Source organism: Aphelocoma coerulescens, chromosome 1A, assembly GCF_041296385.1.
Source record: "Aphelocoma coerulescens isolate FSJ_1873_10779 chromosome 1A, UR_Acoe_1.0, whole genome shotgun sequence".
In the NCBI taxonomy this organism is placed as follows: domain Eukaryota; kingdom Metazoa; phylum Chordata; class Aves; order Passeriformes; family Corvidae; genus Aphelocoma; species Aphelocoma coerulescens.
The window spans coordinates 66,858,699-66,870,007 of NC_091014.1; the positions used below are offsets into that span (position 1 = coordinate 66,858,699).

Genomic DNA, 11,309 nt, shown 5'->3' on the forward strand with positions numbered 1-11,309 from the left:
CACATAAACAGCAGCTCGGCCACCTTGCCTTGCTGCCCTGGCTTTCCTAGAAGGAGTGCAGCCATCCATGACTGTGTTCCCACCGTGTCTCTCTGGCTGCAATGAGATCATGGTCCTGATGATAAAGAGCAGAAAGGCAAGAGTAGTACCATTGCTGCCAATTCCCTTCCTTATTAATTTCTCATTGTTATATTAAGCTTACTGCATCCCGATTCCTGCAGAGGGGACTCAGCAAGGGTTTACTTTCACAATAGCAGCCCTCAGGCACACGGGGCTTGACCCTGCTCCCATTCAAATAAATAGGAATTCATCCACGGACTTGCAAAAGTAGGATACACCTGTCTTGAAAGCGTTATTTCATATTAAAGAAATATTCGAGCCCTGTTCAGTAATTCTTCACTTGTGCCCTTCTACTCTGAAATAAAGGTGAATTGTTGCAAGACAAGGGTGTAATTTATCAATATAGTTCTATGTATGAGGCTCCTAAAAAGCAATTATCACCAGCAATGCACGATGTGAGCTGGTTTCTTATGTAAAATTTGTTTCTGAGGTAAACACTCTGGAGTTTCAAGGGAGCTCCTTCTGACCGACCCTAGCTGGGAGATGAACAGTGAAAAGGAGGAAGGGAAATGGGAAGCAGAGTGACAGGTCCTGATCTTTGAAGCAGAGGTGAGCACAGTGATTTGTGCACCCTGCTGCTCTTCCAGCAGCAGAACTGCCTGTCAAAAACCACAGGGTAGAAGCAGAGCAGCAGCAAGGCTATGGGACCCTTTCCATTTGCCACCTGCCCTTAAGGGGCTGCGGGACAGGACATGGCTCAGTGCCACTGCCCTGGCCAATGTCCCTGCACTAGAGCAGTCCCTCTGCCAGCCCCTTACACAAAAGTGTAAGGCTTCCCACAGGAATTCACAGCGTTGCCCAAACAGGGATGAGAAGGGCTCCAACACAAAGTAATAATTAACAAGTCTCCAACTTGTGTGTATAGAATCTCCTTGCATAGCTGGCTCCAGTGATTGTTCACTTTTTGGCTGGAGTCCAGGTTTCTAAATCCCTGCCAACAGTATTTCTAAAAATGAATTTGCAGCAATATCTTAATCAACAAAATGCTGCCACATCACAACACTTTACAGCAGGATCACAACAAATTACTCTTAAAACTCCACACAGTTGAAAGGGATAATGAGCATTATACTGAACTTGCCTCTTAAAAATGGTGTCAGTCCTGAGAACGACCACTCGCTGATTTTTGCCATGACTTTCACATTTCAGCCCTGTCAGTGATACTGTCTCCCAAAGAGCCAGATACTGAACCAGTGTTTTATTCAGGTCAGAGCTCCTTCACCACTAATCTATAAGGGGAATTCAACTGACAGTATGAATGTTACAAGAATGAATGTCTTTTTCTCACCACAAAATAGAAATTAAACCTATTCTGTGAAGATGCTGTTCAGTTCTCATTCATTTCCATTCACACACGCTTGACATCTCCCTCCTTTGGGATAAAAAGTTCTTCAGGACCGTGAAATTTTGGGCTACAGCTTTCAAGTAAATCATTCGAGCGGTCTTGTGTTCCAGGTCTGCATTTTGGGATATTTGGGCCCTTAGAAATAGAAATGTTTTGTATCTTGAGGATAGGAAGCTTGGTCTATTATCTTGGCAGCTTTCTGTCCAATGATATGCAATGGTCCTACTGAAAAAAACAAGACATGAACAAAGAACCCAAACTTAACTCTGGATCTTAATGCATATTGAACATTTATATTTGCCATTCAGGATAATGTGTCTGAAGTGGATGTAATTTCCTTGGAAAAGTTTCTCTCTCTAGAATTTTGTCTACATTTTCACACGTTAAAATAGTAATTACTGGAAAAGTGACATAAGGGAAAAGCATGTAAGCTACATGCTTTACAAGACAAAGGTATTTTTTTTAATTTTAATAACTGTAATAATTATTGGGCAGGGGAGTAAGTAAAGAAGAATTTAACAAATCTTGATGCTGTTAAGATACCACAGGGGAAAAAATGCATTTTTCCAAAGGTTCACCACAAAAAGAAACCAGTCTAAGACAGGAGACAACCAGAGAAAATGATACTCTGACTACCACAAGCTGAAAATTGTGTGAAGAAGCAGCCCTGAGGCTCTCACGTATGGGAATGCAACACAAATGGCAAAAGCTCTTATCTGTATCTTCCCACCACTTCCTTGAACCCTGACAGCTCTATTTGGACAGAACAGTGCCTTTCTAGTGCCAAAATTAATGGAATATATGGATTTGGGAAAGGAAGGAATTACAGATATCTGTGAGTTACATTTTGGAAACCCTAGCCTCCAACAGGCTTTAGGTGATTCATTTTAACCCCTCTTAAAGAAAAAGCCTGTAACTGGAGAGGATTCACTGTTGTGAAACAGCAACACAGGAACGTCAGTAAAATGAGGGCTGGAATGTCTCCACCTTAAAAAAAAATAACATACAAAGGAAGAAAAGGAAAAAAAAGTTTTAGTTAGGAACCAGTCTGGCTAGAGTACAGCAACTCAGAGCAGCAGAATTGCATTCCAAAGTTTTCCTTGGTAACTTCCAAGAGTCTCACATCAGTGTGGGAGAGGACATTTTGCTTCTTCAGGTAAATTGAAATCCCGCTGCCTTTTCTGCTTGAAGTAGCAAATCCTTTGTGCAACAGCTACTACATCACACCTCACAGATCCTAGAGTTCCACTGCTAATATGACCTGAGGGGCTCAAATGGCATCCATTAGAATAAGTAAGATTTTATCAGTAACATGCTGAAGCCTCAGTTGTTTCTCTGGGCAGAACGAGTGCGGATAATCCTCCACAGTGCTGCCAGGAATGCCCTGAGATTTGCTGCTTGCAGTGCTTGGTCTGCAGACATGTTACTGCCAAGAGCTCTGAAGCTGAGAACAATGCTTCATGTTCCTTGTTATGGGAGTCTGGTTCTTTATTAGGAAGTCTCTTTCTAGCTACTGAAGTATGTTTAGGAATACAGCTTGTTCCTATGGAAATCAGAGAGAATTTTGCCCTTGCCTCCAAATAGAGCAGGAACAGACTCCCTGTCTGCAACATCAGACATCTTGGCATAAAGTGAGAAAATTGGGAGGGCCTGCTAAGCTTCACTGGTGTGGAAAGGTCAGCCTACAAATCAAGAGGCTGCAGGATAAGCGGGCAGGCTGCAGCACATGCAGCAGGGAGGCCTCTCCCTGCCCTATCCCCAGAGAACACCCCAAATCCACTCCTTGGCTTCTTCCCCCTGCACAGCCAGGAGGAGCTGCCAGTCCATCCCACAGCTGAAGGGAAAAGGCAGAGCAGCAGCAGCATCTCATGGCTGAGGTGCTGCTGAACACAGTCACTCTGAGCAAAACAGGTCTGGGAGGAACCTGAATGTCGAAGTCATTTGAGCTGATGTCTCTGTTTCACAAGTAGGAAACGCACCCAGGTCCAAAACTTCCAAAATGACTTGGGAGTTTGAGCATGTGAATTTGCATCTGTGTGATCAGGCATCTTAGAGATGGGGGAGAGGTATCCCTGCAGAGTGCATTTTTTAAAACACAGATTTCTTTGGGTTGTTTCAAACTTGGGCCTTAAAAGCCTAAGTAGTTTTGAAATTATTATATACAGTTCATTAAGAATATGGTGAGTAAATGAAAGGTCAAAAAGGAGCTTTTCTACATCTCCACATTTAAGTTTCATTTTTTAGAAGAATAAAATGACAGAAACGGGAGAGTTTTAAATTTCCACTGGTATGTAAAAATGTATTATTTGTTTTATCTTAAGTTTGGCCATTAAATTCTGATGAAAAGCAGAAGTAAGTCTACCATAGATAAGACAGATCACTTTAAAAGTCAGTTTTTCATCTGCAAGCCTTTCACACGAAGCAATTCTGCCTCAATCTAGAAGACTGATTTATCAGAAGTATTGATTATTAACATGATTTGGAAATGAAGACTAAACAAAAAACCCTATAGCTAAATCAAGTCCATCACCATTTGAAGTACAAACACTTTATAGTAGTTTATGAAGAATGTCATTGAGCTTCCAACTGGAATAACAGAAGCATCTCTCACACCTAACACCATTATTTGCTCCTGTCAAATGAAGTTGTGTTTTTATAAGCTCAAAAATAATACCTGGAAACTCACCTGCCCAACCTTTTCCTAGAAACACAGAAAAAAAATCCCAGAAACGTTTTACTTTGGATATTCAGTGCTGGTCTCTGCCCTTCACGAGTCCCTTGCTGCCAATATGCCTATTTTAAATTCAAAACTGCCTTATTTTTCCATCCAGAAAACCAGTACATTCAACCTGACAGCAAACAGGAAAAGCAGTGATGAGCCTTTCTTTGTTTTCAAGTCCTTGGAGTACAGATCTGTGAACTTCTTCTCTGAAAGCTGTTTCCTTCAAATATGCTCAGCAAAATGAATGTTAAGGAACTAGCACTGGAAGTTATTCCTCCACAACATCTTCACACTGATCTCCAGCAATCTCACTGCCTCTCAGATCACTGGTGCACAGATGCACAGAGGACTGAGACAGGAGAAATGTTGGCTACCAGTTGTTATTGTGCTGCACTAACATTTTGCTGCTTCCCCAGAGATCTCTCTGGGCACAATATATGTCCATAGCAAGACTCCAGACTCCAAATAAGCAACACTGAATGATGATGATTAATGGGGGTAGGGAAAAGTTAAAATAGAGGGGCAAAGGGACCTGTCCAGAGTAGATCAGTTACAGAGAAAGGAGCTCAACCACCTCCTCTAAATACTGGGCCAGTATCTTATTCATCCCAGGTGTGGGACTTCCAGCACCAGAGAAACAAAGAATATTAAATCTATTTCCACATGACAGCGAAGTTTGAGCAATAGGCAGGTTGAGCAGATTGGAGTATCTTGAATATGAACACCACTAGAAGCATTTTTGTTTATGAAAACCAGTGTACATTATAGCCAAGTTACTTTGGTATAATGTTGAGTGAAACACAATGCAAACCAGTATCATTACCCCTATTTATAGACTTAGCCTTCATGTCTATGTACTTTTTTCCCCACTCCCTCAATCAAAACCCCTTTATCAGTGACAGCTCTATATACTCAGATGTCTTCTCACAACCTTAAGTGATTATTGTTCTGAAAATATCTATAATAAGGGCTTGTTACAAATTGTCTTTCTTGATGCCTGTTATCAGTCTCAAAAAATAAAACTAAGAATTTTTTCCCCCCCCTCATGGCAACTAGGGTCTGAAAAATGAGCTGGAGTATCTGTTGTTCTTACTACCACCAATAACAAAAGACTGAGCTTTACTGAGGATGTAAAGCAGAGAGTAAAACCTCTATCACCTTCTCTCTACTTGTACTGACCGTGCAGCCCTAAGTAGTAAAAATTTAATTGTTCAGCATGGAAATTTAAGTCAATGACATCCAAAGGAGACAAGATGACAACTGAGATTTCTTTTCTCTCTTTCTATTTATGGGATTGTCATAAAGTTGCTCCACTAGTAACTCATGGCTGGTGGTGGTCCTCAACTCACAAGAAATATTTTCAGACAGGTATCTCGCTACTGGATTGATAAAAAGCAGAAGACAAAAGTCAAGGTCACAGGCCTTAGGGGTATTTCAGTAAAAGCTTCAAGTGTGATTTGCCTGCTCTAATGCACTTGGAATGACGCATATGTTTTAGCACTTTGCTGGACTGAGCTGAGGATAGACTCTTTCTCACAATATGAAAGAGACAGTTATTTTATAACAATTTATTCACTCAGAAGGAGTGTTTCAAGAAAGCAGAAAGAATGTATGCTTCATACAGAAGTTCCCCTACTATTATAACTTCCTACTCCTGTAATCTGAAACAGTCACAACTGAACATCTCTCGGGCAGTATTTCAGAACTGAATATTCTAAAACATTCCTTACACACTCACAATGCTTCTCAACATAACACCATATATTAAACTGTCTCTTGCAAAACTATGAACATTTGGAGAAGAGCTTCAAATGTTTAACCTAACATATAGTTAAGTTAGGAGTGTATGTTTGCTCATTCTCTCTAAAAAAAGGTTTGAAGTCCCTCTCAGGTTGCACTACTGAGGCAAGTGATTACAACTGTCATTCAGTTTTACAGCATTTTCTTTCCTTACTCTTGCATCTTCTCATTGGATGTGTACTCTTTGTGACAGTCGTTATTCCTACAAATTTCAGAAAGCTAAAGACTCTTGTTTTCACCTGACTCTGATGAATTTAACTCAGGAAAGCAGTTAAAAATGGCATTAGAACTGCTGTTCTCAGCTGGATAATAACAGTACACATCTTTTGGGGACCAGGAGGACTGCGTCATGTTAAATAAAGGCTGGAGTTAAAAAGGGGGATTTTTACCTCTACCATTAGGGAAAAGGAATGTATAATATATGCTCACTCCTTGTAACAGAAGACAATACACTCATATACTCAGTTTTAACAGTGCTCCATCTTAGATGAAGTGTTTTGCTTGATTAGCTCAGAGCACAGGTGCAAGTGAGTGACATTGTGACATTTCCTTTTCTTGAGCAGAGTGGGGTAGGAAGAAGTTAAAGAGACCTGTCAAGGTCACACCACAGCACGATGACAAAGTTACACACGAAGTCACCACTGATTCCCAGCTCAGCTGTAGCAGGGACTGCAACACAATGCTCCTCACAGGGTTCTGTGTGGCCAAATGACACACAAGCAAAAAGATCAGTAACATCACAGCTTTTAGTACTAACACGTCTCAGGAGTCCTCTGAACATGAGACAAGTCAGACCACGTCTTAGTTTGAGCTTTATAGCTAAACGAGGTAATGCAGCAGAACAACTACTCAGAAACCTTGTATAACTCTCACATTTGATTAATCACATCCACGTATCGTTAACTAAGTCTGGGGAAATCGCTGAGCGTTGGAGGAAAAGCAAACAGGGGCCACAGGATCACGCAGGGTTTATTTGCTTGTTTTCGTCCCCGGTGACAAAACACAACACCAGTACGAACATGAAAAGAGAGAAAATCGGGCAAATAGATAACCCCGAGGGCTGCGAGGGGTCCCGTTGTCATGGAAACAAGTCACCACTAACGAGCTTTCCGCGGCATGAGTGATTAATACCCGAGCCTTGTAAATAAATATTGATTCCGAACCCAAACAGACACACAGGCACCCTGCCGCCAGCCGCTGGATCAGGGCGAGCAGCAGCGCAGCGCGCACTCGCCGCGGCTCCCTGCGCACAAAGGGGACCGCACAAAGTTTCCCGAGCGCTGCTGCCACCGCGCTGCGCGGGGGAGCGACGGCGGCCGCCGCACAGCACAGCGCGGCCCGCGCCGGGCCAGGTGCTGCTCTGCCCCGCTCCGGGAGCCGGGCACGGCGCCCGCAGGTCTCCGGCAGCGAACGGAGCAGCGCAGTCCGCCACCGACCCCCGCCCGGCCCCGCACACCCCTCCCAGACAGAGCACCGTCACCTTGCGCTAAGTCGCTGCCCGCGCACAGCCACTTTTCCCAACAGCTGCACGGCGAAACCACGAAGGGAAGCGCGGCTCCGGCGTGCGGCAGCGGTGTCCAGGGCGGTGGAGGCACCTCCGACCTCGGGGAGCAGAGCGCGGTGCTTCAGCCGGCGAGCGGGGGGACGAGGCACCGATGCACAGGAGAAGCTGCTGCTGCCTCCTTCCCCATCTCCCCCCTCTGCGGCTCCCCCATCCCCTCCTGTCCCCGCCCGCTTCTCCACCTTCTCTCGTCCTCCCCCCGCCCCTGCTCCAACCAGCTGCTCTCGCTCCACCTGGGCCGGCTCTCCAGGTGCCTCCCTGCTCCCATACGCGTCCCCTACAGCAGCTGGAGCTCCGGGGCGGGTGCTCCGCCTCTCGCCGCGCTGCCTCCGCTGTCCCGCACGGAAACTTCCCCGTCCCCCGGCGCTCTTGTCCTGTACGGAGCCGGCTGCTCGCCTCGGCCGGGGACATCGCAGCACGGAGCCCTGTCCCGGCTCGGGGACAGGCAGAGCCGCCCGGAGGTGGCCACTCACCTCAGGAAAGCGCCAGCGGCACCCTGCGGGGATGGGGGTGGACGCAGCGCTGGTGGCATCACCGATGGAGGTGAAACCTGGCGCACCCCCTGCTCTCCCCTCTGCCGCTGCTCCTGCGGGGCTCCCGGGGAGGGACGCGCCGCCCGGGCGCTGCTGGCACTGCCGGGCCGCCTCTGCGGTGGCCACCGCCCGCCCCCCCGGGCTGGGGGGAGGATGGATGAGGGAGGGGGCGCTGGCAGGGCGGGTGCGGCCGGAGCGGAGCCGTGCGGTGCCGCTCTGCGGTGCGCAAGGATCGGCTTCCCCCGGGCAGGCTGGGCCAGGAGGTGACAGTGCGGTGGCTTCCCCAGGGCTCCCAGCCCGGCGCTGGTCCCTGCCCGGCTACGACCCGGGCCCGCTCCCCTCTTCCTTTTCTTCTTCTTCCCCCTTCCCGCACGCCGCCCTCCCCGCCCAGTCCTTTACGAGGGCACCGGGGATTAAGTGTACTTTCAGTTTTAAGAGCATTATATTAATAAACAGAGATTCGGTGATTTTAAATTACTCTGCGAGCATCCGGCAGCCTGTTAAGAAGCAATCCCCTCTAGGCACGGTTTAATCGGAGGGATCAGAGCGGGCGCCGCGTCCTCCGGTGCCTCCGGCGGGGCTTGCCCGGGGAGCCGCGGCCGAACGCCCACCTGCTGTGGGGTTCCTTAGGAAAATTCCTTACGGGAGAGCCCTGCCCGGCCCGGGAAGGCGGTGCGCGCACAGGTGCCGGCGGGAGGGACGGAGGGAGCACCGGGAGAGTCCCGGCCGCCGCCTGAACACAGCCCCAGAGTTTTGAGTCACACGTCTGACGAGAGACTAGCCCGGGCCGGGCTGGCCGTGCAGTTGGAGTTTGGACCCTGGAGGAAGCGCACGTCTTTAGAGCAGTGGGAGGCTGGTTTTTATACGGCGTGACGCCAGCGGACACACGGACAGGCAGCGCGATGCGAGCCCTCCTGGCGCCTCAGTGCCATTCTCGAGCTCACCTGCGCACCCGGCTGCCCCTCGCTGCCGCAACAGCAGACCTGCGGCTCCAAGACAAAGACTAAAGCAACTCCGAGATGGGAAGAGGGGGATGGACGCTGATTTGAGGGCTCAACCCTCAAAAAATGGCTAAAGCTTCCCCTTCTCCCCCTCCTTCCTTTTGCATCACACCTCCAGAGCCCGACAGTTGGTTGTGACCTCAGAGAAGTTCTAAGCTAATCGAAGTAATAATGTCTATAAATGACTTCTCTCATGAATTCTGATTATAAGAAAAAAATATTTTTCATTTACATTTTAATGCATAAATCATGCAAAGTAGGGAGCTCCAGACACTGTTGCAAGAGTGATGAGTCATGCCCACCACATGTACATTATTTATTGTCTGAGGATGGGACCGTGTTTAAATTAGGCTGCTTGATAACCTAATCTGGATGTTCTGAACTGATTCCCTATAATTATGTTCTGGAGAAAGTAAAGCGTCATTTCTTAGCCCTAGTCTCCCTGACACATTTTAATTCATAGTCTTGTGTGGAACTACATGTTTTGAATTTTCGAGCAGGTGGAGTGCTCTTTCTGCACAGGCCCTGCACGTGGAAAGGAATGATCACAGATGTACTTCTCAGATCCAGCAGGAATATAAGAAAAGCCATAGTTGGCTTTCTTCACCTTAACAGATAAGAACTGTAAGTTCAACAATTTCAAACAGAAATGAAGATGCCCTGTCAGCTTGTGCCAATTTCTCATACTGGGATGTCTCATTACACGGCTGTGTAAAACTAGGCTTCACCATCCCATTGGGACTAATTCTGTTCCAGACACCAAAAAAAACCTCCTTATGGCTAGGTAGGCTGTTGTTATTTTTTCATAAAATAATTACAGAATAGAGAAATTGTGGACCACAAGTTCATCTGTTTGTTTCCTTCTTACAGTCCTGTACTATTGCTGATTCCTCCATTTTAGTAAACCTTGAGAGTACAAGGGCAACAAGCTGTTCTGTTCCCTATTCTTCATTTGTTTTTTCTTTTTCTTTTCAAGCAGATGGTATCAAGGAAGCTCTTCCCACACATACACAAAGATTCAAAGCCATTCCTGTGAGGAACTCAGGCTTCAGCTACTCCTTTTGTTCTGTGCTTCTCTTTCTGAGAGTGACACACTATCACCCTCACCCATTTCATTGTTGTGGGTGACCAAAGGAAAAGCAATGGCCAGAGTCTCCTCTAAATATGACACAAACAATTTTGTGTTACTCATGCCTATTTCGTGAGGAGCAGACATTTTCCAGTGGATAAATGTGTGAGGGGAAGGACCAGGGTGGAGGGTGTTTATTTTTGTTTGATATTTTGAAGGAAAGAGGGAAATGCTGGGCTTTTAGTGATTTGAGCTTTCAACTGGCTTTTGGTCAGATCCCAAACCCACAGGGCTGAAATAGAGCAAACAGTAATAGGAAATGCAATCTAGGACAAGAAATTAAAATCAAATCCTGATCAATGATTCTGTCATCCCATTCTAGTGCCAGATTGCAGCTACCAAATGCTTGTGTCCCAACAGCCTCATCATCATCTGCTTAATGTTGTATGGCTCTTTTTGCAGTAAATATAAAGTAAAACCTATCTTATATTTTAGTGAGTTGGTAGACACTTTTTAAAAAAATATCTTCAAGTCTTCCTGCTCTAGCACTCCTGTCCCATAAAAAACTCTGTTTAAAATCATGACTTCTGTCACAGTGTAAACTTCAAGTACCTCTCTTGGTGTGGAGGGTGACACCAACCAGAAGATGGGTGATTTAAGTATCACTCCTGCCCAAACCAGGGCTGGAACTGGTGTTAGGATTCAATGCCACTGAGTCTGGCAGTGTTCCAAATCAAGCCTATACTGCTTCAAGTTTTCGAAGTTCAAGCTCTATATAAAAATACAAAAGATGGTTAGAATCCAAGCAGTGATCATTTGCTTAGTGTGGTATCAAGAAACTTGAATGGGAACCTCATTTGGGCCTCGGGATGAAACCACAGTAAATAATACAATAATGAAAAATAGCATAAAGCTGTTATTCAAAGAATCTTTTTTTTCTCTTTTCTGAAGTTAGAGAAAGGCAGTATTTTAAAGTTCACAACATCTGAGCAGCTAATTTGCTATTTTAGCCCTTACAGGCCAACTCTGCTGGCTCACATGAACTAACTTTTCTCCCAGGGAACGTTCCACTGACGGCAGCAAGGACAAGTTCACATCCTGGGCTTTACAGTACAGATCCTGTGCTGAAACAACTGTGTCAGGGGCCAAATTCTGCAA

General features: G+C 46.0%; 1 protein-coding gene across 5 annotated transcripts in view; it reads right to left on the reverse strand.

Moving 5' to 3' along the window:
* SHISAL1 (shisa like 1) overlaps positions 1 to 8,104 on the reverse strand; it is a 53,476-nt gene extending 45,372 nt beyond the window's left edge. For 4 of the 5 annotated variants that reach the window (XM_069003388.1, XM_069003391.1, XM_069003390.1 and 1 more), the window contains exon 1: positions 7,468 to 7,688. The gene's annotated coding sequence lies outside the window, so the exon portion shown is untranslated. Of the gene's footprint in view, positions 1 to 7,467; positions 7,689 to 8,021 lie in introns of those variants that run through there. The other variant, XM_069003393.1, reaches the window with a different exon arrangement.
* Between the last annotated feature and the right edge of the window lie 3,205 nt (positions 8,105 to 11,309).